The sequence below is a fragment of the Ambystoma mexicanum genome (assembly GCF_040938575.1).
Source record: "Ambystoma mexicanum isolate Mex_15411 chromosome 12 unlocalized genomic scaffold, UKY_AmexF1_1 Mex_chr12_unloc.1, whole genome shotgun sequence".
NCBI lineage: Eukaryota > Metazoa > Chordata > Amphibia > Caudata > Ambystomatidae > Ambystoma > Ambystoma mexicanum.
The window spans coordinates 12,397,865-12,422,904 of NW_027182322.1; the positions used below are offsets into that span (position 1 = coordinate 12,397,865).

General features: G+C 35.9%; 16 non-coding genes across 16 annotated transcripts; all 16 read left to right on the top strand.

Moving 5' to 3' along the window:
• Nucleotides 1-2,023: 2,023 nt before the first annotated feature.
• TRNAR-UCU (transfer RNA arginine (anticodon UCU)) lies at nt 2,024-2,113 on the top strand. The gene is given in 2 exon segments: nt 2,024-2,060; nt 2,078-2,113. It is a non-coding gene; the product is annotated as a tRNA-Arg (tRNA).
• Nucleotides 2,114-3,561: 1,448 nt separating this feature from the next.
• On the top strand, nt 3,562-3,651 carry TRNAR-UCU (transfer RNA arginine (anticodon UCU)). Its single transcript is given in 2 exon segments — nt 3,562-3,598; nt 3,616-3,651. It is a non-coding gene; the product is annotated as a tRNA-Arg (tRNA).
• Nucleotides 3,652-5,858: 2,207 nt separating this feature from the next.
• Nucleotides 5,859-5,948, top strand: TRNAR-UCU (transfer RNA arginine (anticodon UCU)). The gene is given in 2 exon segments: nt 5,859-5,895; nt 5,913-5,948. It is a non-coding gene; the product is annotated as a tRNA-Arg (tRNA).
• Nucleotides 5,949-6,624: 676 nt separating this feature from the next.
• On the top strand, nt 6,625-6,714 carry TRNAR-UCU (transfer RNA arginine (anticodon UCU)). Its single transcript is given in 2 exon segments — nt 6,625-6,661; nt 6,679-6,714. It is a non-coding gene; the product is annotated as a tRNA-Arg (tRNA).
• Nucleotides 6,715-7,391: 677 nt separating this feature from the next.
• On the top strand, nt 7,392-7,481 carry TRNAR-UCU (transfer RNA arginine (anticodon UCU)). Its single transcript is given in 2 exon segments — nt 7,392-7,428; nt 7,446-7,481. It is a non-coding gene; the product is annotated as a tRNA-Arg (tRNA).
• A 676-nt stretch (nt 7,482-8,157) lies between these two features.
• Nucleotides 8,158-8,247, top strand: TRNAR-UCU (transfer RNA arginine (anticodon UCU)). The gene is given in 2 exon segments: nt 8,158-8,194; nt 8,212-8,247. It is a non-coding gene; the product is annotated as a tRNA-Arg (tRNA).
• Nucleotides 8,248-9,689: 1,442 nt separating this feature from the next.
• Nucleotides 9,690-9,779, top strand: TRNAR-UCU (transfer RNA arginine (anticodon UCU)). Its single transcript is given in 2 exon segments — nt 9,690-9,726; nt 9,744-9,779. It is a non-coding gene; the product is annotated as a tRNA-Arg (tRNA).
• Nucleotides 9,780-11,220: 1,441 nt separating this feature from the next.
• On the top strand, nt 11,221-11,310 carry TRNAR-UCU (transfer RNA arginine (anticodon UCU)). The gene is given in 2 exon segments: nt 11,221-11,257; nt 11,275-11,310. It is a non-coding gene; the product is annotated as a tRNA-Arg (tRNA).
• Nucleotides 11,311-11,986: 676 nt separating this feature from the next.
• Nucleotides 11,987-12,076, top strand: TRNAR-UCU (transfer RNA arginine (anticodon UCU)). The gene is given in 2 exon segments: nt 11,987-12,023; nt 12,041-12,076. It is a non-coding gene; the product is annotated as a tRNA-Arg (tRNA).
• Nucleotides 12,077-12,753: 677 nt separating this feature from the next.
• Nucleotides 12,754-12,843, top strand: TRNAR-UCU (transfer RNA arginine (anticodon UCU)). The gene is given in 2 exon segments: nt 12,754-12,790; nt 12,808-12,843. It is a non-coding gene; the product is annotated as a tRNA-Arg (tRNA).
• A 676-nt stretch (nt 12,844-13,519) lies between these two features.
• On the top strand, nt 13,520-13,609 carry TRNAR-UCU (transfer RNA arginine (anticodon UCU)). Its single transcript is given in 2 exon segments — nt 13,520-13,556; nt 13,574-13,609. It is a non-coding gene; the product is annotated as a tRNA-Arg (tRNA).
• Nucleotides 13,610-14,285: 676 nt separating this feature from the next.
• On the top strand, nt 14,286-14,375 carry TRNAR-UCU (transfer RNA arginine (anticodon UCU)). The gene is given in 2 exon segments: nt 14,286-14,322; nt 14,340-14,375. It is a non-coding gene; the product is annotated as a tRNA-Arg (tRNA).
• A 1,441-nt stretch (nt 14,376-15,816) lies between these two features.
• TRNAR-UCU (transfer RNA arginine (anticodon UCU)) lies at nt 15,817-15,906 on the top strand. The gene is given in 2 exon segments: nt 15,817-15,853; nt 15,871-15,906. It is a non-coding gene; the product is annotated as a tRNA-Arg (tRNA).
• A 676-nt stretch (nt 15,907-16,582) lies between these two features.
• Nucleotides 16,583-16,672, top strand: TRNAR-UCU (transfer RNA arginine (anticodon UCU)). Its single transcript is given in 2 exon segments — nt 16,583-16,619; nt 16,637-16,672. It is a non-coding gene; the product is annotated as a tRNA-Arg (tRNA).
• Nucleotides 16,673-17,348: 676 nt separating this feature from the next.
• On the top strand, nt 17,349-17,438 carry TRNAR-UCU (transfer RNA arginine (anticodon UCU)). Its single transcript is given in 2 exon segments — nt 17,349-17,385; nt 17,403-17,438. It is a non-coding gene; the product is annotated as a tRNA-Arg (tRNA).
• A 6,806-nt stretch (nt 17,439-24,244) lies between these two features.
• On the top strand, nt 24,245-24,334 carry TRNAR-UCU (transfer RNA arginine (anticodon UCU)). Its single transcript is given in 2 exon segments — nt 24,245-24,281; nt 24,299-24,334. It is a non-coding gene; the product is annotated as a tRNA-Arg (tRNA).
• The last annotated feature ends 706 nt before the right edge of the window (nt 24,335-25,040 follow it).

Genomic DNA, 25,040 nt, shown 5'->3' on the forward strand with positions numbered 1-25,040 from the left:
CATCACTGCCAGAAACTTTGCACTTTCCTAATGTATCCTTCCTTCAGAAACATTGTCTTTATAATAGCTGTAAATGAGATAGACCAAAAACATGACACCCTACACTCAGACATTTGTTTCTAGCGACATATAAAGTAAAATCTTCTTTCAAAGCTATTTATGGTATATTCTCTTTGTGTTTTTGTATTGTTAACCAATTGCATGTCTGCACTTTTTATCCAGTTCTTTTTTATTAAGGTATGGAAATGTTGTCCAAACGTATTCAGTTTGCAAGAAAATACAGTAATACCCTATTCTCCGAATTTATCCCTAAAGGAACAAAGGTGTAGTTCAAGGTTTCAGCCAGAAGTGTGATTCTTCTACAGACATTTTATGTTTCAGAAAACAATTATTCTTTCTTGTATCCCAGAATGCTTGATAATATGATGTGAAGTAAACACTGGATTGACAAAACTTCGATCATCCCTTAATGTACGCAAGTTAATTTTCATCTGGATCTGTGGCGGAATGGATAGCGCGTTGGACTTCTAAGTGAATTGGCAAAGTCATTCAAAGGTTGTGGGTTTGAATACCACCAGAGTTGCATTTTTTACTTTCTTATTCAAACAAGGAACATTGTGCATGTGAGGAATGTTTATTTTTGGCCGATGCTTTAATCTTAGTATTTGACCCAAGTTGAACCTATGTATCTAATACAGCATGCAACTGAATCAAAAGCAGTCTGCCTTCCATTGCAACAGGAACATATTGCTCATAAGCAATACAACATCACTACCAGAAACTTGGCACTTTTCTAATGTATCCTTCCTTCAGAAACATTGTCTTTATAATAGCTGTAAATGAGATAGACCAAAACACGACACCCTACGCTCAGACATTTGTTTCTAGCGACATATAAAGTAAAATCTTCTTTCAAAGCTATTTATGGTATATTCTCTTTGTGTTTTTGTATTGTTAACCAATTGTATGTCTGCACTTTTTATCCAGTTCTTTTTTATTAAGGTATGGAATTGTTGTCCAAACGTATTCAGTTTGCAAGAAAATACTGTAATACCCTATTCTCCGAATTTATCCCTAAAGGAACAAAGGTGTAGTTCAATGTTTCACCCAGAAGTGTGATTCTTCTACAGACATTTTATGTTTCAGAAAACAATTATTCTTTCTTGTATCCCAGAAGGCTTGATAATATGATGTGAAGTAAACACTGGATTGACAAAACTTCGATCATCCCTTAATGTACGCAACTTGATTTTCATCTGGCTCTGTGGTGCAATGGATAGCGCGTTGGACTTCTAAGTGAATTGGCAAAGTCATTCAAAGTTTGTGGGTTCGAATCCCACCAGAGTCGCATTTTTTACTTTCTTATTCAAACAAGGAACATTATGCATGTGAGGAATGTTTATTTTTGGCCGATGCTTTAATCTTAGTATTTGATCCAAGTTGAACCTATGTATCTAATACAGCATGCAACTGAATCAAAAGCAGTCTGCCTTCCATTGCAACAGGAACATATTGCTCATAAGCAATACAACATCACTACCAGAAACTTGGCACTTTTCTAATGTATCCTTCCTTCAGAAACATTGTCTTTATAATAGCTGTAAATGAGATAGACCAAAACACGACACCCTACGCTCAGACATTTGTTTCTAGCGACATATAAAGTAAAATCTTCTTTCAAAGCTATTTATGGTATATTCTCTTTGTGTTTTTGTATTGTTAACCAATTGTATGTCTGCACTTTTTATCCAGTTCTTTTTTATTAAGGTATGGAAATGTTGTCCAAACCAATTCACTTGGCAAGAAAATACTGTAATACCCTATTCTCCGAATTTATCCCTAAAGGAACAAAGGTGTAGTTCAAGGTTTCACCCAGAAGTGTGATTCTTCTACAGACATTTTATGTTTCCGAAAACAATTATTCTTTCTTGTATCCCAGAAGGCTTGATAATATGATGTGAAGTAAACACTGGATTGACAAAACTTCGATCATCCCTTAATGTACGCAAGTTGATTTTCATCTGGCTCTGTGGCGCAATGGATAGCGCGTTGGACTTCTAAGTGAATTGGCAAAGTCATTCAAAGGTTGTGGGTTCGAATCCCACCAGAGTCGTATTTTTTACTTTCTTATTCAAACAAGGAACATTATGCATGTGAGGAATGTTTATTTTTGGCCGATGCTTTAATCTTAGTATTTGACCCAAGTTGAACCAATGTATCTAATACAGCATGCAACTGAATCAAAAGCAGTCTGCCTTCCATTGCAACAGGAACATATTGCTCATAAGCAATACAACATCACTGCCAGAAACTTTGCACTTTCCTAATGTATCCTTCCTTCAGAAACATTGTCTTTATAATAGCTGTAAATGAGATAGACCAAAAACACGACACCCTACACTCAGACATTTGTTTCTAGCGACATATAAAGTAAAATCTTCTTTCAAAGCTATTTATGGTATATTCTCTTTGTGTTTTTGTATTGTTAACCAATTGTATGGCTGCACTTTTTATCCAGTTCTTTTTTATTAAGGTATGGAATTGTTGTCCAAACGTATTCAGTTTGCAAGAAAAAACAGTAATACCCTATTCTCCGAATTTATCCCTAAAGGAACAAAGGTGTAGTTCAAGGTTTCACCCAGAAGTGTGATTCTTCTACAGACATTTTATGTTTCGGAAAACAATTATTCTTTCTTGTATCCCAGAAGGCTTGATAATATGATGTGAAGTAAACACTGGATTGACAAAACGTCGATCATCCCTTACTGTACGCAAGTGGATTTTTATCTCCCTCTGTGGCGCAATGGATAGCGCGTTGGACTTCTAAGTGAATTTGCAAAGTCATTCAAAGGTTGTGGGTTTGAATCCCACCAGAGTCGCATTTTTTACTTTCTTATTCAAACAAGGAACATTATGCATGTGAGGAATGTCTTTTTTGGCCGATGCTTTAATCTTAGTATTTGACCCAAGTTGAACCTATGTATCTAATACAGCATGCAACTGAATCAAAAGCAGTCTGCCTTCCATTGCAACAGGAACATATTGCTCATAAGCAATACAACATCACTGCCAGAAACTTTGCACTTTCCTAATGTATCCTTCCTTCAGAAACATTGTCTTTATAATAGCTGTAAATGAGACAGACCAAAAACACAACACCCTACACTCAGACATTTGTTTCTAGCGACATATAAAGTAAAATATTCTTTCAAAACTATTTATGGTATATTCTCTTTGTGTTTTTGTATTGTTAACCAATTGTATGGCTGCACTTTTTATCCAGTTCTTTTGTTCTTTTTTATTAAGGTATGGAATTGTTGTCCAAACGTATCAGTTTGCAAGAAAATACAGTAATACCCTATTCTCCGAATTTATCCCTAAAGGAACAAAGGTGTAGTTCAAGGTTTCACCCAGAAGTGTGATTCTTCTACAGACATTTTATTTTTCAGAAAACAATTATTCTTTCTTGTATCCCAGAAGGCTTGATAATATGATGTGAAGTAAACACTGGATTGACAAAACCTCGATCATCCCCTGATGTACGCAAGTTGATTGTCATCTGGCTCTGTGGCGCAATGGATAGCGCGTTGGACTTCTAAGTGAATTGGCAAAGTCATTCAAAGGTTGTGGGTTCGAATCCCACCAGAGTCGCATTTTTTACTTTCTTATTCAAACAAGGAACATTATGCATGTGAGGAATGTTTATTTTTGGCCGATGCTTTAATCTTAGTATTTGACCCAAGTTGAACCTATGTATCTAATACAGCATGCAACTGAATCAAAAGCAGTCTGCCTTCCATTGCAACAGGAACATATTGCTCATAAGCAATACAACATCACTGCCAGAAACTTTGCACTTTCCTAATGTATCCTTCCTTCAGAAACATTGTCTTTATAATAGCTGTAAATGAGATAGACCAAAAACACGACACCCTACACTCAGACATTTGTTTCTAGCGACATATAAAGTAAAATCTTCTTTCAAAGCTATTTATGGTATATTCTCTTTGTGTTTTTGTATTGTTAACCAATTGTATGGCTGCACTTTTTATCCAGTTCTTTTTTATTAAGGTATGGAATTGTTGTCCAAACGTATTCAGTTTGCAAGAAAATACAGTAATACCCTATTCTCCGAATTTATCCCTAAAGGAACAAAGGTGTAGTTCAAGGTTGCACCCAGAAGTGTGATTCTTCTACAGACATTTTATTTTTCAGAAAACAATTATTCTTTCTTGTATCCCAGAAGGCTTGATAATATGATGTGAAGTAAACACTGGATTGACAAAACTTCGATCACCCCTTAATGTACGCAAGTTGATTTTCATCTGGCTCTGTGGCGCAATGGATAGCGCGTTGGACTTCTAAGTGAATTGGCAAAGTCATTCAAAGGTTGTGGGCTCGAATCCCACCAGAGTCGCATTTTTTACTTTCTAATTCAAACAAGGAACATTATGCATGTGAGGAATGTTTATTTTTGGCCGATGCTTTAATCTTAGTATTTGACCCAAGTTGAACCTATGTATCTAATACAGCATGCAACTGAATCAAAAGCAGTCTGCCTTCCATTGCAACAGGAACATATTGCTCATAAGCAATACAACATCACTGCCAGAAACTTTGCACTTTCCTAATGTATCCTTCCTTCAGAAACATTGTCTTTATAATAGCTGTAAATGAGATAGACCAAAAACACAACACCCTACACTCAGACATTTTTTTCTAGCGACATATAAAGTAAAATCTTCTTTCAAAGCTATTTATGGTATATTCTCTTTGTGTTTTTGTATTGTTAACCAATTGTATGGCTGCACTTTTTATCCAGTTCTTTTTTATTAAGGTATGGAATTGTTGTCCAAACGTATTCAGTTTGCAAGAAAATACAGTAATACCCTATTCTCCGAATTTATCCCTAAAGGAACAAAGGTGTAGTTCAAGGTTTCACCCAGAAGTGTGATTCTTCTACAGACATTTTATGTTTCAGAAAACAATTATTCTTTCTTGTATCCCAGAAGGCTTGATAATATGATGTGAAGTAAACACTGGATTGACAAAACTTCGATCACCCCTTAATGTACGCAAGTTGATTTTCATCTGGCTCTGTGGCGCAATGGATAGCGCGTTGGACTTCTAAGTGAATTGGCAAAGTCATTCAAAGGTTGTGGGCTCGAATCCCACCAGAGTCGCATTTTTTACTTTCTAATTCAAACAAGGAACATTATGCATGTGAGGAATGTTTATTTTTGGCCGATGCTTTAATCTTAGTATTTGACCCAAGTTGAACCTATGTATCTAATACAGCATGCAACTGAATCAAAAGCAGTCTGCCTTCCATTGCAACAGGAACATATTGCTCATAAGCAATACAACATCACTGCCAGAAACTTGGCACTTTTCTAATGTATCCTTCCTTCAGAAACATTGTCTTTATAATAGCTGTAAATGAGATAGACCAAAACACGACACCCTACACTCAGACATTTGTTTCTAGCGACATATAAAGTAAAATCTTCTTTCAAAGCTATTTATGGTATATTCTCTTTGTGTTTTTGTATTGTTAACCAATTGTATGGCTGCACTTTTTATCCAGTTCTTTTTTATTAAGGTATGGAATTGTTGTCCAAACGTATTCAGTTTGCAAGAAAATACAGTAATACCCTATTCTCCGAATTTATCCCTAAAGGAACAAAGGTGTAGTTCAAGGTTTCACCCAGAAGTGTGATTCTTCTACAGACATTTTATGTTTCAGAAAACAATTATTCTTTCTTGTATCCCAGAAGGCTTGATAATATGATGTGAAGTAAACACTGGATTGACAAAACCTCGATCATCCCCTGATGTACGCAAGTTGATTGTCATCTGGCTCTGTGGCGCAATGGATAGCGCGTTGGACTTCTAAGTGAATTGGCAAAGTCATTCAAAGGTTGTGGGTTCGAATCCCACCAGAGTCGCATTTTTTACTTTCTTTTTCAAACAAGGAACATTATGCATGTGAGGAATGTTTATTTTTGGCCGATGCTTTAATCTTAGTATTTGACCCAAGTTGAACCTATGTATCTAATACAGCATGCAACTGAATCAAAAGCAGTCTGCCTTCCATTGCAACAGGAACATATTGCTCATAAGCAATACAACATCACTGCCAGAAACTTTGCACTTTCCTAATGTATCCTTCCTTCAGAAACATTGTCTTTATAATAGCTGTAAATGAGATAGACCAAAAACACGACACCCTACACTCAGACATTTGTTTCTAGCGACATATAAAGTAAAATCTTCTTTCAAAGCTATTTATGGTATATTCTCTTTGTGTTTTTGTATTGTTAACCAATTGTATGGCTGCACTTTTTATCCAGTTCTTTTTTATTAAGGTATGGAATTGTTGTCCCAACGTATTCAGTTTGCAAGAAAGTACAGTAATACCCTATTCTCCGAATTTATCCCTAAAGGAACAAAGGTGTAGTTCAAGGTTTCACCCAGAAGTGTGATTCTTCTACAGACATTTTATGTTTCAGAAAACAATTATTCTTTCTTGTATCCCAGAAGGCTTGATAATATGATGTGAAGTAAACACTGGATTGACAAAACTTCGATCATCCCTTAATGTACGCAAGTTGATTTTCACCTGGCTCTGTGGCGCAATGGATAGCGCATTGGACTTCTAAGTGAATTGGCAAAGTCATTCAAAGGTTGTGGGTTCGAATCCCACCAGAGTCGTATTTTTTACTTTCTTATTCAAACAAGGAACATTATGCATGTGAGGAATGTTTATTTTTGGCCGATGCTTTAATCTTAGTATTTGACCCAAGTTGAACCAATGTATCTAATACAGCATGCAACTGAATCAAAAGCAGTCTGCCTTCCATTGCAACAGGAACATATTGCTCATAAGGAATACAACATCACTGCCAAAAACTTTGCACTTTCCTAATGTATCCTTCCTTCAGAAACATTGTCTTTATAATAGCTGTAAATGAGATGGACCAAAAACACGACACCCTACACTCAGACATTTGTTTCTAGCGACATATAAAGTAAAATATTCTTTCAAAACTATTTATGGTATATTCTCTTTGTGTTTTTGTATTGTTAACCAATTGTATGTCTGCACTTTTTATCCAGTTCTTTTTTATTAAGGTATGGAATTGTTGTCCAAACCAATTCACTTGGCAAGAAAATACTGTAATACCCTATTCTCTGAATTTCTCCCCAAGCGAACAAAGGTGCAGTTCAAGGTTTCGCCCTGAACTGTGATTCTTGCTACAGACATTTTATGTTTCAGAAAACAATCATTCTTTCATGTATCCCAGAAGGCTTGATAATATGATGTGAAGTAAACACTGGATTGACAAAACCTCGATCATCCCCTGATGTACGCAAGTTGATTGTCATCTGGCTCTGTGGCGCAATGGATAGCGCGTTGGACTTCTAAGTGAATTGGCAAAGTCATTCAAAGGTTGTGGGTTCGAATCCCACCAGAGTTGCATTTTTTACTTTCTTATTCAAACAAGGAACATTATGCATGTGAGGAATGTTTATTTTTGGCCGATGCTTTAATCTTAGTATTTGACCCAAGTTGAACCTATGTATCTAATACAGCATGCAACTGAATCAAAAGCAGTCTGCCTTCCATTGCAACAGGAACATATTGCTCATAAGCAATACAACATCACTGCCAGAAACTTTGCACTTTCCTAATGTATCCTTCCTTCAGAAACATTGTCTTTATAATAGCTGTAAATGAGATAGACCAAAAACACGACACCCTACACTCAGACATTTGTTTCTAGCGACATATAAAGTAAAATATTCTTTCAAAACTATTTATGGTATATTCTCTTTGTGTTTTTGTATTGTTAACCAATTGTATGGCTGCACTTTTTATACAGTTCTTTTTTATTAAGGTATGGAATTGTTGTCCAAACGTATTCAGTTTGCAAGAAAATACAGTAATACCCTATTCTCTGAATTTATCCCTAAAGGAACAAAGGTGTAGTTCAAGGTTTCACCCAGAAGTGTGATTCTTCTACAGACATTTTATGTTTCAGAAAACAATTATTCTTTCTTGTATCCCAGAAGGCTTGATAATATGATGTGAAGTAAACACTGGATTGACAAAACCTCGATCATCCCCTGATGTACGCAAGTTGATTGTCATCTGGCTCTGTGGCGCAATGGATAGCGCGTTGGACTTCTAAGTGAATTGGCAAAGTCATTCAAAGGTTGTGGGTTCGAATCCCACCAGAGTCGCATTTTTTACTTTCTTATTCAAACAAGGAACATTATGCATGTGAGGAATGTTTATTTTTGGCCGATGCTTTAATCTTAGTATGTGACCCAAGTTGAACCTATGTATCTAATACAGCATGCAACTGAATCAAAAGCAGTCTGCCTTCCATTGCAACAGGAACATATTGCTCATAAGCAATACAACATCACTGCCAGAAACTTTGCACTTTCCTAATGTATCCTTCCTTCAGAAACATTGTCTTTATAATAGCTGTAAATGAGATAGACCAAAAACACGACACCCTACACTCAGACATTTGTTTCTAGCGACATATAAAGTAAAATCTTCTTTCAAAGCTATTTATGGTATATTCTCTTTGTGTTTTTGTATTGTTAACCAATTGTATGGCTGCACTTTTTATCCAGTTCTTTTTTATTAAGGTATGGAATTGTTGTCCAAACGTATTCAGTTTGCAAGAAAATACAGTAATACCCTATTCTCCGAATTTATCCCTAAAGGAACAAAGGTGTAGTTCAAGGTTGCACCCAGAAGTGTGATTCTTCTACAGACATTTTATTTTTCAGAAAACAATTATTCTTTCTTGTATCCCAGAAGGCTTGATAATATGATGTGAAGTAAACACTGGATTGACAAAACTTCGATCACCCCTTAATGTACGCAAGTTGATTTTCATCTGGCTCTGTGGCGCAATGGATAGCGCGTTGGACTTCTAAGTGAATTGGCAAAGTCATTCAAAGGTTGTGGGCTCGAATCCCACCAGAGTCGCATTTTTTACTTTCTAATTCAAACAAGGAACATTATGCATGTGAGGAATGTTTATTTTTGGCCGATGCTTTAATCTTAGTATTTGACCCAAGTTGAACCTATGTATCTAATACAGCATGCAACTGAATCAAAAGCAGTCTGCCTTCCATTGCAACAGGAACATATTGCTCATAAGCAATACAACATCACTGCCAGAAACTTTGCACTTTCCTAATGTATCCTTCCTTCAGAAACATTGTCTTTATAATAGCTGTAAATGAGATAGACCAAAAACACAACACCCTACACTCAGACATTTTTTTCTAGCGACATATAAAGTAAAATCTTCTTTCAAAGCTATTTATGGTATATTCTCTTTGTGTTTTTGTATTGTTAACCAATTGTATGGCTGCACTTTTTATCCAGTTCTTTTTTATTAAGGTATGGAATTGTTGTCCAAACGTATTCAGTTTGCAAGAAAATACAGTAATACCCTATTCTCCGAATTTATCCCTAAAGGAACAAAGGTGTAGTTCAAGGTTTCACCCAGAAGTGTGATTCTTCTACAGACATTTTATGTTTCAGAAAACAATTATTCTTTCTTGTATCCCAGAAGGCTTGATAATATGATGTGAAGTAAACACTGGATTGACAAAACTTCGATCATCCCTTAATGTACGCAAGTTGATTTTCACCTGGCTCTGTGGCGCAATGGATAGCGCGTTGGACTTCTAAGTGAATTGGCAAAGTCATTCAAAGGTTGTGGGTTCGAATCCCACCAGAGTCATATTTTTTACTTTCTTATTCAAACAAGGAACATTATGCATGTGAGGAATGTTTATTTTTGGACGATGCTTTAATCTTAGTATTTGACCCGAGTTGAACCAATGTATCTAATACAGCATGCAACTGAATCAAAAGCAGTCTGCCTTCCATTGCAACAGGAACATATTGCTCATAAGGAATACAACATCACTGCCAAAAACTTTGCACTTTCCTAATGTATCCTTCCTTCAGAAACATTGTCTTTATAATAGCTGTAAATGAGATAGACCAAAAACACGACACCCTACACTCAGACATTTGTTTCTAGCGATATATAAAGTAAAATCTTCTTTCAAAGCTATTTATGGTATATTCTCTTTGTGTTTTTGTATTGTTAACCAATTGTATGGCTGCACTTTTTATCCAGTTCTTTTTTATTAAGGTATGGAATTGTTGTCCAAACGTATTCAGTTTGCAAGAAAATACAGTAATACCCTATTCTCCGAATTTATCCCTAAAGGAACAAAGGTGTAGTTCAAGGTTGCACCCAGAAGTGTGATTCTTCTACAGACATTTTATTTTTCAGAAAACAATTATTCTTTCTTGTATCCCAGAAGGCTTGATAATATGATGTGAAGTAAACACTGGATTGACAAAACTTCGATCACCCCTTAATGTACGCAAGTTGATTTTCATCTGGCTCTGTGGCGCAATGGATAGCGCGTTGGACTTCTAAGTGAATTGGCAAAGTCATTCAAAGGTTGTGGGCTCGAATCCCACCAGAGTCGCATTTTTTACTTTCTAATTCAAACAAGGAACATTATGCATGTGAGGAATGTTTATTTTTGGCCGATGCTTTAATCTTAGTATTTGACCCAAGTTGAACCTATGTATCTAATACAGCATGCAACTGAATCAAAAGCAGTCTGCCTTCCATTGCAACAGGAACATATTGCTCATAAGCAATACAACATCACTGCCAGAAACTTGGCACTTTTCTAATGTATCCTTCCTTCAGAAACATTGTCTTTATAATAGCTGTAAATGAGATAGACCAAAACACGACACCCTACACTCAGACATTTGTTTCTAGCGACATATAAAGTAAAATCTTCTTTCAAAGCTATTTATGGTATATTCTCTTTGTGTTTTTGTATTGTTAACCAATTGTATGGCTGCACTTTTTATCCAGTTCTTTTTTATTAAGGTATGGAATTGTTGTCCAAACGTATTCAGTTTGCAAGAAAATACAGTAATACCCTATTCTCCGAATTTATCCCTAAAGGAACAAAGGTGTAGTTCAAGGTTTCACCCAGAAGTGTGATTCTTCTACAGACATTTTATGTTTCAGAAAACAATTATTCTTTCTTGTATCCCAGAAGGCTTGATAATATGATGTGAAGTAAACACTGGATTGACAAAACCTCGATCATCCCCTGATGTACGATAGTTGATTGTCATCTGGCTCTGTGGCGCAATGGATAGCGCGTTGGACTTCTAAGTGAATTGGCAAAGTCATTCAAAGGTTGTGGGTTCGAATCCCACCAGAGTCGCATTTTTTACTTTCTTTTTCAAACAAGGAACATTATGCATGTGAGGAATGTTTATTTTTGGCCGATGCTTTAATCTTAGTATTTGACCCAAGTTGAACCTATGTATCTAATACAGCATGCAACTGAATCAAAAGCAGTCTGCCTTCCATTGCAACAGGAACATATTGCTCATAAGCAATACAACATCACTGCCAGAAACTTTGCACTTTCCTAATGTATCCTTCCTTCAGAAACATTGTCTTTATAATAGCTGTAAATGAGATAGACCAAAAACACGACACCCTACACTCAGACATTTGTTTCTAGCGACATATAAAGTAAAATCTTCTTTCAAAGCTATTTATGGTATATTCTCTTTGTGTTTTTGTATTGTTAACCAATTGTATGGCTGCACTTTTTATCCAGTTCTTTTTTATTAAGGTATGGAATTGTTGTCCCAACGTATTCAGTTTGCAAGAAAGTACAGTAATACCCTATTCTCCGAATTTATCCCTAAAGGAACAAAGGTGTAGTTCAAGGTTTCACCCAGAAGTGTGATTCTTCTACAGACATTTTATGTTTCAGAAAACAATTATTCTTTCTTGTATCCCAGAAGGCTTGATAATATGATGTGAAGTAAACACTGGATTGACAAAACTTCGATCATCCCTTAATGTACGCAAGTTGATTTTCACCTGGCTCTGTGGCGCAATGGATAGCGCATTGGACTTCTAAGTGAATTGGCAAAGTCATTCAAAGGTTGTGGGTTCGAATCCCACCAGAGTCGTATTTTTTACTTTCTTATTCAAACAAGGAACATTATGCATGTGAGGAATGTTTATTTTTGGCCGATGCTTTAATCTTAGTATTTGACCCAAGTTGAACCAATGTATCTAATACAGCATGCAACTGAATCAAAAGCAGTCTGCCTTCCATTGCAACAGGAACATATTGCTCATAAGGAATACAACATCACTGCCAAAAACTTTGCACTTTCCTAATGTATCCTTCCTTCAGAAACATTGTCTTTATAATAGCTGTAAATGAGATGGACCAAAAACACGACACCCTACACTCAGACATTTGTTTCTAGCGACATATAAAGTAAAATATTCTTTCAAAACTATTTATGGTATATTCTCTTTGTGTTTTTGTATTGTTAACCAATTGTATGTCTGCACTTTTTATCCAGTTCTTTTTTATTAAGGTATGGAATTGTTGTCCAAACCAATTCACTTGGCAAGAAAATACTGTAATACCCTATTCTCTGAATTTCTCCCCAAGCGAACAAAGGTGCAGTTCAAGGTTTCGCCCTGAACTGTGATTCTTGCTACAGACATTTTATGTTTCAGAAAACAATCATTCTTTCATGTATCCCAGAAGGCTTGATAATATGATGTGAAGTAAACACTGGATTGACAAAACCTCGATCATCCCCTGATGTACGCAAGTTGATTGTCATCTGGCTCTGTGGCGCAATGGATAGCGCGTTGGACTTCTAAGTGAATTGGCAAAGTCATTCAAAGGTTGTGGGTTCGAATCCCACCAGAGTTGCATTTTTTACTTTCTTATTCAAACAAGGAACATTATGCATGTGAGGAATGTTTATTTTTGGCCGATGCTTTAATCTTAGTATTTGACCCAAGTTGAACCTATGTATCTAATACAGCATGCAACTGAATCAAAAGCAGTCTGCCTTCCATTGCAACAGGAACATATTGCTCATAAGCAATACAACATCACTGCCAGAAACTTTGCACTTTCCTAATGTATCCTTCCTTCAGAAACATTGTCTTTATAATAGCTGTAAATGAGATAGACCAAAAACACGACACCCTACACTCAGACATTTGTTTCTAGCGACATATAAAGTAAAATATTCTTTCAAAACTATTTATGGTATATTCTCTTTGTGTTTTTGTATTGTTAACCAATTGTATGGCTGCACTTTTTATACAGTTCTTTTTTATTAAGGTATGGAATTGTTGTCCAAACGTATTCAGTTTGCAAGAAAATACAGTAATACCCTATTCTCTGAATTTATCCCTAAAGGAACAAAGGTGTAGTTCAAGGTTTCACCCAGAAGTGTGATTCTTCTACAGACATTTTATGTTTCAGAAAACAATTATTCTTTCTTGTATCCCAGAAGGCTTGATAATATGATGTGAAGTAAACACTGGATTGACAAAACCTCGATCATCCCCTGATGTACGCAAGTTGATTGTCATCTGGCTCTGTGGCGCAATGGATAGCGCGTTGGACTTCTAAGTGAATTGGCAAAGTCATTCAAAGGTTGTGGGTTCGAATCCCACCAGAGTCGCATTTTTTACTTTCTTATTCAAACAAGGAACATTATGCATGTGAGGAATGTTTATTTTTGGCCGATGCTTTAATCTTAGTATGTGACCCAAGTTGAACCTATGTATCTAATACAGCATGCAACTGAATCAAAAGCAGTCTGCCTTCCATTGCAACAGGAACATATTGCTCATAAGCAATACAACATCACTGCCAGAAACTTTGCACTTTCCTAATGTATCCTTCCTTCAGAAACATTGTCTTTATAATAGCTGTAAATGAGATAGACCAAAAACACGACACCCTACACTCAGACATTTGTTTCTAGCGACATATAAAGTAAAATCTTCTTTCAAAGCTATTTATGGTATATTCTCTTTGTGTTTTTGTATTGTTAACCAATTGTATGGCTGCACTTTTTATCCAGTTCTTTTTTATTAAGGTATGGAATTGTTGTCCAAACGTATTCAGTTTGCAAGAAAATACAGTAATACCCTATTCTCCGAATTTATCCCTAAAGGAACAAAGGTGTAGTTCAAGGTTTCACCCAGAAGTGTGATTCTTCTACAGACATTTTATGTTTCAGAAAACAATTATTCTTTCTTGTATCCCAGAAGGCTTGATAATATGATGTGAAGTAAACACTGGATTGACAAAACCTCGATCATCCCCTGATGTACGCAAGTTGATTGTCATCTGGCTCTGTGGCGCAATGGATAGCGCGTTGGACTTCTAAGTGAATTGGCAAAGTCATTCAAAGGTTGTGGGTTCGAATCCCACCAGAGTCGCATTTTTTACTTTCTTATTCAAACAAGGAACATTATGCATGTGAGGAATGTTTATTTTTGGCCGATGCTTTAATCTTAGTATGTGACCCAAGTTGAACCTATGTATCTAATACAGCATGCAACTGAATCAAAAGCAGTCTGCCTTCCATTGCAACAGGAACATATTGCTCATAAGCAATACAACATCACTGCCAGAAACTTTGCACTTTCCTAATGTATCCTTCCTTCAGAAACATTGTCTTTATAATAGCTGTAAATGAGATAGACCAAAAACACGACACCCTACACTCAGACATTTGTTTCTAGCGACATATAAAGTAAAATCTTCTTTCAAAGCTATTTATGGTATATTCTCTTTGTGTTTTTGTATTGTTAACCAATTGTATGGCTGCACTTTTTATCCAGTTCTTTTTTATTAAGGTATGGAATTGTTGTCCAAACGTATTCAGTTTGCAAGAAAATACAGTAATACCCTATTCTCCGAATTTATCCCTAAAGGAACAAAGGTGTAGTTCAATGTTTCACCCAGAAGTGTGATTCTTCTACAGACATTTTATGTTTCAGAAAACAATTATTCTTTCTTGTATCCCAGAAGGCTTGATAATATGATGTGAAGTAAACACTGGATTGACAAAACTTCGATCATCCCTTAATGTACGCAACTTGATTTTCATCTGGCTCTGTGGTGCAATGGATAGCGCGTTGGACTTCTAAGTGAATTGGCAAAGTCATTCAAAGTTTGTGTGTTCGAATCCCACCAGAGTCGCATTTTTTACTTTCTTATTCAAACAAGGAACATTATGCATGTGAGGAATGTTTATTTTTGGCCGATGCTTTAATCTTAGTATTTGACCCAAGTTGAACCTATGTATCTAATACAGCATGCAACTGAATCAAAAGCAGTCTGCCTTCCATTGCAACAGGAACATATTGCTCATAAGCAATACAACATCACTACCAGAAACTTGGCACTTTTCTAATGTATCCTTCCTTCAGAAACATTGTCTTTATAATAGCTGTAAATGAGATAGACCAAAACACGACACCCTACGCTCAGACATTTGTTTCTAGCGACATATAAAGTAAAATCTTCTTTCAAAGCTATTTATGGTATATTCTCTTTGTGTTTTTGTATTGTTAACCAATTGTATGTCTGCACTTTTTATCCAGTTCTTTTTTATTAAGGTATGGAATTGTTGTCCAAACCAATTCACTTGGCAAGAAAATACTGTAATACCCTATTCTCCGAATTTATCCCTAAAGGAACAAAGGTGTAGTTCAAGGTTTCACCCAGAAGTGTGATTCTTCTACAGACATTTTATGTTTCCGAAAACAATTATTCTTTCTTGTATCCCAGAAGGCTTGATAATATGATGTGAAGTAAACACCGGATTGACAAAACTTCGATCATCCCTTAATGTACTCAAGTTGATGTGCATCTGGCTCTGTGGCGCAATGGATAGCGCGTTGGACTTCTAAGTGAATTGGCAAAGTCATTCAAAGGTTGTGGGTTCGAATCCCACCAGAGTCGCATTTTTTACTTTCTTATTCAAACAAGGAACATTATGCATGTGAGGAATGTTTATTTTTGGCCGATGCTTTAATCTTAGTATTTGACCCAAGTTGAACCTATGTATCTAATACAGCATGCAACTGAATCAAAAGCAGTCTGCCTTCCATTGCAACAGGAACATATTGCTCATAAGCAATACAACATCACTGCCAGAAACTTTGCACTTTCCTAATGTATCCTTCCTTCAGAAACATTGTCTTTATAATAGCTGTAAATGAGATAGACCAAAAACACGACACCCTACACTCAGACATTTGTTTCTAGCGACATATAAAGTAAAATCTTCTTTCAAAGCTATTTATGGTATATTCTCTTTGTGTTTTTGTATTGTTAACCAATTGTATGGCTGCACTTTTTATCCAGTTCTTTTTTATTAAGGTATGGAATTGTTGTCCAAACGTATTCAGTTTGCAAGAAAATACAGTAATACCCTATTCTCCGAATTTATCCCTAAAGGAACAAAGGTGTAGTTCAAGGTTTCACCCAGAAGTGTGATTCTTCTACAGACATTTTATGTTTCAGAAAACAATTATTCTTTCTTGTATCCCAGAAGGCTTGATAATATGATGTGAAGTAAACACTGGATTGACAAAACTTCGATCATCCCTTAATGTACGCAAGTTGATTTTCATCTGGCTCTGTGGCGCAATGGATAGCGCGTTGGACTTCTAAGTGAATTGGCAAAGTCATTCAAAGGTTGTGGGTTCGAATCCCACCAGAGTCGTATTTTTTACTTTCTTATTCAAACAAGGAACATTATGCATGTGAGGAATGTTTATTTTTGGCCGATGCTTTAATCTTAGTATTTGACCCAAGTTGAACCAATGTATCTAATACAGCATGCAACTGAATCAAAAGCAGTCTGCCTTCCATTGCAACAGGAACATATTGCTCATAAGCAATACAACATCACTGCCAGAAACTTTGCACTTTCCTAATGTATCCTTCCTTCAGAAACATTGTCTTTATAATAGCTGTAAATGAGATAGACCAAAAACACGACACCCTACACTCAGACATTTGTTTCTAGCGACATATAAAGTAAAATCTTCTTTCAAAGCTATTTATGGTATATTCTCTTTGTGTTTTTGTATTGTTAACCAATTGTATGGCTGCACTTTTTATCCAGTTCTTTTTTATTAAGGTATGGAATTGTTGTCCAAACGTATTCAGTTTGCAAGAAAATACAGTAATACCCTATTCTCCGAATTTATCCCTAAAGGAACAAAGGTGTAGTTCAAGGTTTCACCCAGAAGTGTGATTCTTCTACAGACATTTTATGTTTCAGAAAACAATTATTCTTTCTTGTATCCCAGAAGGCTTGATAATATGATGTGAAGTAAACACTGGATTGACAAAACTTCGATCATCCCTTAATGTACGCAAGTTGATTTTCATCTGGCTCTGTGGCGCAATGGATAGCGCGTTGGACTTCTAAGTGAATTGGCAAAGTCATTCAAAGGTTATGGGTTCGAATCCCACCAGAGTCGCATTTTTTACTTTCTTATTCAAACAAGGAACATTATACATGTGAGGAATGTTTATTTTTGGCCGATGCTTTAATCTTAGTATTTGACCCAAGTTGAACCTATCTATCTAATACAGCATGCAACTGAATCAAAAGCAGTCTGCCTCCCATTGCAACAGGAACATATTGCTCATAAGCAATACAACATCACTGCCAGAAACTTTGCACTTTCCTAATGTATCCTTCCTTCAGAAACATTGTCTTTATAATAGCTGTAAATGAGATAGACCAAAAACACGACACCCTACACTCAGACATTTGTTTCTAGCGACATATAAAGTAAAATCTTCTTTCAAAGCTATTTATGGTATATTCTCTTTGTGTTTTTGTATTGTTAACCAATTGTATGGCTGCACTTTTTATCCAGTTCTTTTTTATTAAGGTATGGAATTGTTGTCCAAACGTATTCAGTTTGCAAGAAAATACAGTAATACCCTATTCTCCGAATCTATCCCTAAAGGAACAAAGGTGTAGTTCAAGGTTTCACCCAGAAGTGTGATTCTTCTACAGACATTTTATGTTTCAGAAAACAATTATTCTTTCTTGTATCCCAGAAGGCTTGATAATATGATGTGAAGTAAACACTGGATTGACAAAACTTCGATCATCCCTTAATTTACGCAAGTTGTTTTTTGTCTGGCTCTGTGGCGCAATGGATAGCGCGTTGGACTTCTAAGTAAATTGGCAAAGTCATTCAAAGGTTGTGGGTTCGAATCCCACCAGAATCGCATTTTTTACTTTCTAATTCAAACAAGGAACATTATGCATGTGAGGAATGTTTATTTTTGGCCGATGCTTTAATCTTAGTATTTGACCCAAGTTGAACCTATGTATCTAATACAGCATGCAACTGAATCAAAAGCAGTCTGCCTTCCATTGCAACAGGAACATATTGCTCATAAGCAATACAACATCACTGCCAGAAACTTTGCACTTTCCTAATGTATCCTTCCTTCAGAAACATTGTCTTTATAATAGCTGTAAATGAGATAGACCAAAAACACGACACCCTACACTCAGACATTTGTTTCTAGCGACATATAAAGTAAAATCTTCTTTCAAAGCTATTTATGGTATATTCTCTTTGTGTTTTTGTATTGTTAACCAATTGTATGTCTGCACTTTTTATCCAGTTCTTTTTTATTAAGGTATGAAATTGTTGTCCAAACCAATTCACTTGGCAAGAAAATACTGTAATACCCTATTCTCTGAATTTCTCCCCAAGCGAACAAAGGTGCAGTTCAAGGTTTCACCCCGAACTGTGATTCTTGCTATAGACATTTAATGTTTCAGAAAACAATCATTCTTTCATGTATCCCAGAAGGCTTGATAATGTGATGTGAAGTAAACACTGGATTGACAAAACTTCGATCATCCCTTACTGTATGCAAGTGGATTTTCATCTGGCTCTGTGGCGCAATGGATAGCGCGTTGGACTTCTAAGTGAATTGGCAAAGTCATTCAAAGGTTGTGGGTTCGAATCCAACCAGAGTCGCATTTTTTACTTTCTTATTCAAATAAGGAACATTATGCATGTGAGGAATGTTTATTTTTGGCCGATGCTTTAATCTTAGTATTTCACCCAAGTTGAACCTATGTATCTAATACAGCATGCAACTGAATCAAAAGCAGTCTGCCTTCCATTGCAACAGGAACATATTGCTCATAAGGAATACAACATCACTGCCAAAAACTTTGCACTTTCCTAATGTATCCTTCCTTCAGAAACATTGTCTTTATAATAGCTGTAAATGAGATAGACCAAAAACACGACACCCTACACTCAGACATTTGTTTCTAGCGACATATAAAGTAAAATCTTCTTTCAAAGCTATTTATGGTATATTCTCTTTGTGTTTTTGTATTGTTAACCAATTGTATGGCTGCACTTTTTATCCAGTTCTTTTTTATTAAGGTATGGAATTGTTGTCCAAACGTATTCAGTTGGCAAGAAAATACTGTTATACCCTATTCTCTGAATTTCTCCCCAAGCGAACAAAGGTGCAGTTCAAGGTTTCACACAGAAGTGTGATTCTTGCTACAGACATTTCATGTTTCAGAAAACAATCATTCTTTCATGTATCCCAGAAGGCTTGATAATATGATGTGAAGTAAACATTGGATTGACAAAACTTCGATCATCCCTTACTGTACGCAAGTGGATTTTTATCTGGCTCTGTGGAGCAATGGATAGCGCGTTGGACTTCTAAGTGAATTTGCAAAGTCATTCAAAGGTTGTGGGTTTGAATCCCACCAGAGTCGCATTTTTTACTTTCTTATTCAAACAAGGAACATTATGCATGTGAGGAATGTCTATTTTTGGCCGATGCTTTAATCTTAGTATTTGACCCAAGTTGAACCTATGTATCTAATACAGCATGCAACTGAATCAAAAGCAGTCTGCCTTCCATTGCAACAGGAACATATTGCTCATAAGCAATACAACATCACTGCCAGAAACTTTGCACTTTCCTAATGTATCCTTCCTTCAGAAACATTGTCTTTATAATAGCTGTAAATGAGATAGACCAAAAACACGACACCCTACACTCAGACATTTGTTTCTAGCGACATATAAAGTAAAATCTTCTTTCAAAGCTATTTATGGTATATTCTCTTTGTGTTTTTGTATTGTTAACCAATTGTATGGCTGCACTTTTTATCCAGTTCTTTTCTATTAAGGTATGAAATTGTTGTCCAAACGTATTCAGTTTGCAAGAAAATACAGTAATACCCTATTCTCCGAATTTATCCCTAAAGGAACAAAGGTGTAGTTCAAGGTTTCACCCAGAAGTGTGATTCTTCTACAGACATTTTATGTTTCAGAAAACAATTATTCTTTCTTGTATCCCAGAAGGCTTGATAATATGATGTGAAGTAAACACTGGATTGACAAAACTTCGATCATCCCTTAATTTACGCAAGTTGATTTTTGTCTGGCTCTGTGGCGCAATGGATAGCGCGTTGGACTTCTAAGTGAATTGGCAAAGTCATTCAAAGGTTGTGGGTTAGAATCCAACCAGAGTCACATTTTTTACTTTCTTATTCAAATAAGGAACATTATGCATGTGAGGAATGTTTATTTTTGGCCGATGCTTTAATCTTAGTATTTCACCCAAGTTGAACCTATGTATCTAATACAGCATGCAACTGAATCAAAAGCAGTCTGCCTTCCATGGCAACAGGAACATATTGCTCATAAGCAATACAACATCACTGCCAGAAACTTTGCACTTTCCTAATGTATCCTTCCTTCAGAAACATTGTCTTTATAATAGCTGTAAATGAGATAGACCAAAAACACGACACCCTACACTCAGACATTTGTTTCTAGCGACATATAAAGTAAAATCTTCTTTCAAAGCTATTTATGGTATATTCTCTTTGTGTTTTTGTATTGTTAACCAATTGCATGTCTGCACTTTTTATCCAGTTCTTTTTTATTAAGGTATGGAAATGTTGTCCAAACGTATTCAGTTTGCAAGAAAATACAGTAATACCCTATTCTCCGAATTTATCCCTAAAGGAACAAAGGTGCAGTTCAAGGTTTCACCCCGAACTGTGATTCTTGCTACAGACATTTAATGTTTCAGAAAACAATCATCCTTTCATGTATCCCAGAAGGCTTGATAATGTGATGTGAAGTAAACACTGGATTGACAAAACTTCGATCATCCCTTACTGTATGCAAGTGGATTTTCATCTGGCTCTGTGGCGCAATGGATAGCGCGTTGGACTTCTAAGTGAATTGGCAAAGTCATTCAAAGGTTGTGGGTTAGAATCCAACCAGAGTCACATTTTTTACTTTCTTATTCAAATAAGGAACATTATGCATGTGAGGAATGTTTATTTTTGGCCGATGCTTTAATCTTAGTATTTCACCCAAGTTGAACCTATGTATCTAATACAGCATGCAACTGAATCAAAAGCAGTCTGCCTTCCATGGCAACAGGAACATATTGCTCATAAGCAATACAACATCACTGCCAGAAACTTTGCACTTTCCTAATGTATCCTTCCTTCAGAAACATTGTCTTTATAATAGCTGTAAATGAGATAGACCAAAAACATGACACCCTACACTCAGACATTTGTTTCTAGCGACATATAAAGTAAAATCTTCTTTCAAAGCTATTTATGGTATATTCTCTTTGTGTTTTTGTATTGTTAACCAATTGCATGTCTGCACTTTTTATCCAGTTCTTTTTTATTAAGGTATGGAAATGTTGTCCAAACGTATTCAGTTTGCAAGAAAATACAGTAATACCCTATTCTCCGAATTTATCCCTAAAGGAACAAAGGTGTAGTTCAAGGTTTCAGCCAGAAGTGTGATTCTTCTACAGACATTTTATGTTTCAGAAAACAATTATTCTTTCTTGTATCCCAGAATGCTTGATAATATGATGTGAAGTAAACACTGGATTGACAAAACTTCGATCATCCCTTAATGTACGCAAGTTAATTTTCATCTGGATCTGTGGCGGAATGGATAGCGCGTTGGACTTCTAAGTGAATTGGCAAAGTCATTCAAAGGTTGTGGGTTTGAATACCACCAGAGTTGCATTTTTTACTTTCTTATTCAAACAAGGAACATTGTGCATGTGAGGAATGTTTATTTTTGGCCGATGCTTTAATCTTAGTATTTGACCCAAGTTGAACCTATGTATCTAATACAGCATGCAACTGAATCAAAAGCAGTCTGCCTTCCATTGCAACAGGAACATATTGCTCATAAGCAATACAACATCACTACCAGAAACTTGGCACTTTTCTAATGTATCCTTCCTTCAGAAACATTGTCTTTATAATAGCTGTAAATGAGATAGACCAAAACACGACACCCTACGCTCAGACATTTGTTTCTAGCGACATATAAAGTAAAATCTTCTTTCAAAGCTATTTATGGTATATTCTCTTTGTGTTTTTGTATTGTTAACCAATTGTATGTCTGCACTTTTTATCCAGTTCTTTTTTATTAAGGTATGGAATTGTTGTCCAAACGTATTCAGTTTGCAAGAAAATACTGTAATACCCTATTCTCCGAATTTATCCCTAAAGGAACAAAGGTGTAGTTCAATGTTTCACCCAGAAGTGTGATTCTTCTACAGACATTTTATGTTTCAGAAAACAATTATTCTTTCTTGTATCCCAGAATGCTTGATAATATGATGTGAAGTAAACACTGGATTGACAAAACTTCGATCATCCCTTAATGTACGCAAGTTAATTTTCATCTGGATCTGTGGCGGAATGGATAGCGCGTTGGACTTCTAAGTGAATTGGCAAAGTCATTCAAAGGTTGTGGGTTTGAATACCACCAGAGTTGCATTTTTTACTTTCTTATTCAAACAAGGAACATTATGCATGTGAGGAATGTTTATTTTTGGCCGATGCTTTAATCTTAGTATTTGACCCAAGTTGAACCTATGTATCTAATACAGCATGCAACTGAATCAAAAGCAGTCTGCCTTCCATTGCAACAGGAACATATTGCTCATAAGCAATACAACATCACTGCCAGAAACTTTGCACTTTCCTAATGTATCCTTCCTTCAGAAACATTGTCTTTATAATAGCTGTAAATGAGATAGACCAAAAACACGACACCCTACACTCAGACATTTGTTTCTAGCGACATATAAAGTAAAATCTTCTTTCAAAGCTATTTATGGTATATTCTCTTTGTGTTTTTGTATTGTTAACCAATTGTATGGCTGCACTTTTTATCCAGTTCTTTTTTATTAAGGTATGGAATTGTTGTCCAAACGTATTCAGTTTGCAAGAAAATACAGTAATACCCTATTCTCCGAATTTATCCCTAAAGGAACAAAGGTGTAGTTCAAGGTTTCACCCAGAAGTGTGATTCTTCTACAGACATTTTATGTTTCAGAAAACAATTATTCTTTCTTGTATCCCAGAATGCTTGATAATATGATGTGAAGTAAACACTGGATTGACAAAACTTCGATCATCCCTTAATGTACGCAAGTTAATTTTCATCTGGATCTGTGGCGGAATGGATAGCGCGTTGGACTTCTAAGTGAATTGGCAAAGTCATTCAAAGGTTGTGGGTTTGAATACCACCAGAGTTGCATTTTTTACTTTCTTATTCAAACAAGGAACATTATGCATGTGAGGAATGTTTATTTTTGGCCGATGCTTTAATCTTAGTATTTGACCCAAGTTGAACCTATGTATCTAATACAGCATGCAACTGAATCAAAAGCAGTCTGCCTTCCATTGCAACAGGAACATATTGCTCATAAGCAATACAACATCACTGCCAGAAACTTTGCACTTTCCTAATGTATCCTTCCTTCAGAAACATTGTCTTTATAATAGCTGTAAATGAGATAGACCAAAAACACGACACCCTACACTCAGACATTTGTTTCTAGCGACATATAAAGTAAAATCTTCTTTCAAAGCTATTTATGGTATATTCTCTTTGTGTTTTTGTATTGTTAACCAATTGTATGGCTGCACTTTTTATCCAGTTCTTTTTTATTAAGGTATGGAATTGTTGTCCAAACGTATTCAGTTTGCAAGAAAATACAGTAATACCCTATTCTCCGAATTTATCCCTAAAGGAACAAAGGTGTAGTTCAAGGTTTCACCCAGAAGTGTGATTCTTCTACAGACATTTTATGTTTCAGAAAACAATTATTCTTTCTTGTATCCCAGAAGGCTTGATAATATGATGTGAAGTAAACACTGGATTGACAAAACCTCGATCATCCCCTGATGTACGCAAGTTGATTGTCATCTGGCTCTGTGGCGCAATGGATAGCGCGTTGGACTTCTAAGTGAATTGGCAAAGTCATTCAAAGGTTGTGGGTTCGAATCCCACCAGAGTCGCATTTTTTACTTTCTTATTCAAACAAGGAACATTATGCATGTGAGGAATGTTTATTTTTGGCCGATGCTTTAATCTTAGTATGTGACCCAAGTTGAACCTATGTATCTAATACAGCATGCAACTGAATCAAAAGCAGTCTGCCTTCCATTGCAACAGGAACATATTGCTCATAAGCAATACAACATCACTGCCAGAAACTTTGCACTTTCCTAATGTATCCTTCCTTCAGAAACATTGTCTTTATAATAGCTGTAAATGAGATAGACCAAAAACACGACACCCTACACTCAGACATTTGTTTCTAGCGACATATAAAGTAAAATCTTCTTTCAAAGCTATTTATGGTATATTCTCTTTGTGTTTTTGTATTGTTAACCAATTGTATGGCTGCACTTTTTATCCAGTTCTTTTTTATTAAGGTATGGAATTGTTGTCCAAACGTATTCAGTTTGCAAGAAAATACAGTAATACCCTATTCTCCGAATTTATCCCTAAAGGAACAAAGGTGTAGTTCAATGTTTCACCCAGAAGTGTGATTCTTCTACAGACATTTTATGTTTCAGAAAACAATTATTCTTTCTTGTATCACAGAAGGCTTGATAATATGATGTGAAGTAAACACTGGATTGACAAAACTTCGATCATCCCTTAATGTACGCAACTTGATTTTCATCTGGCTCTGTGGTGTAATGGATAGCGCGTTGG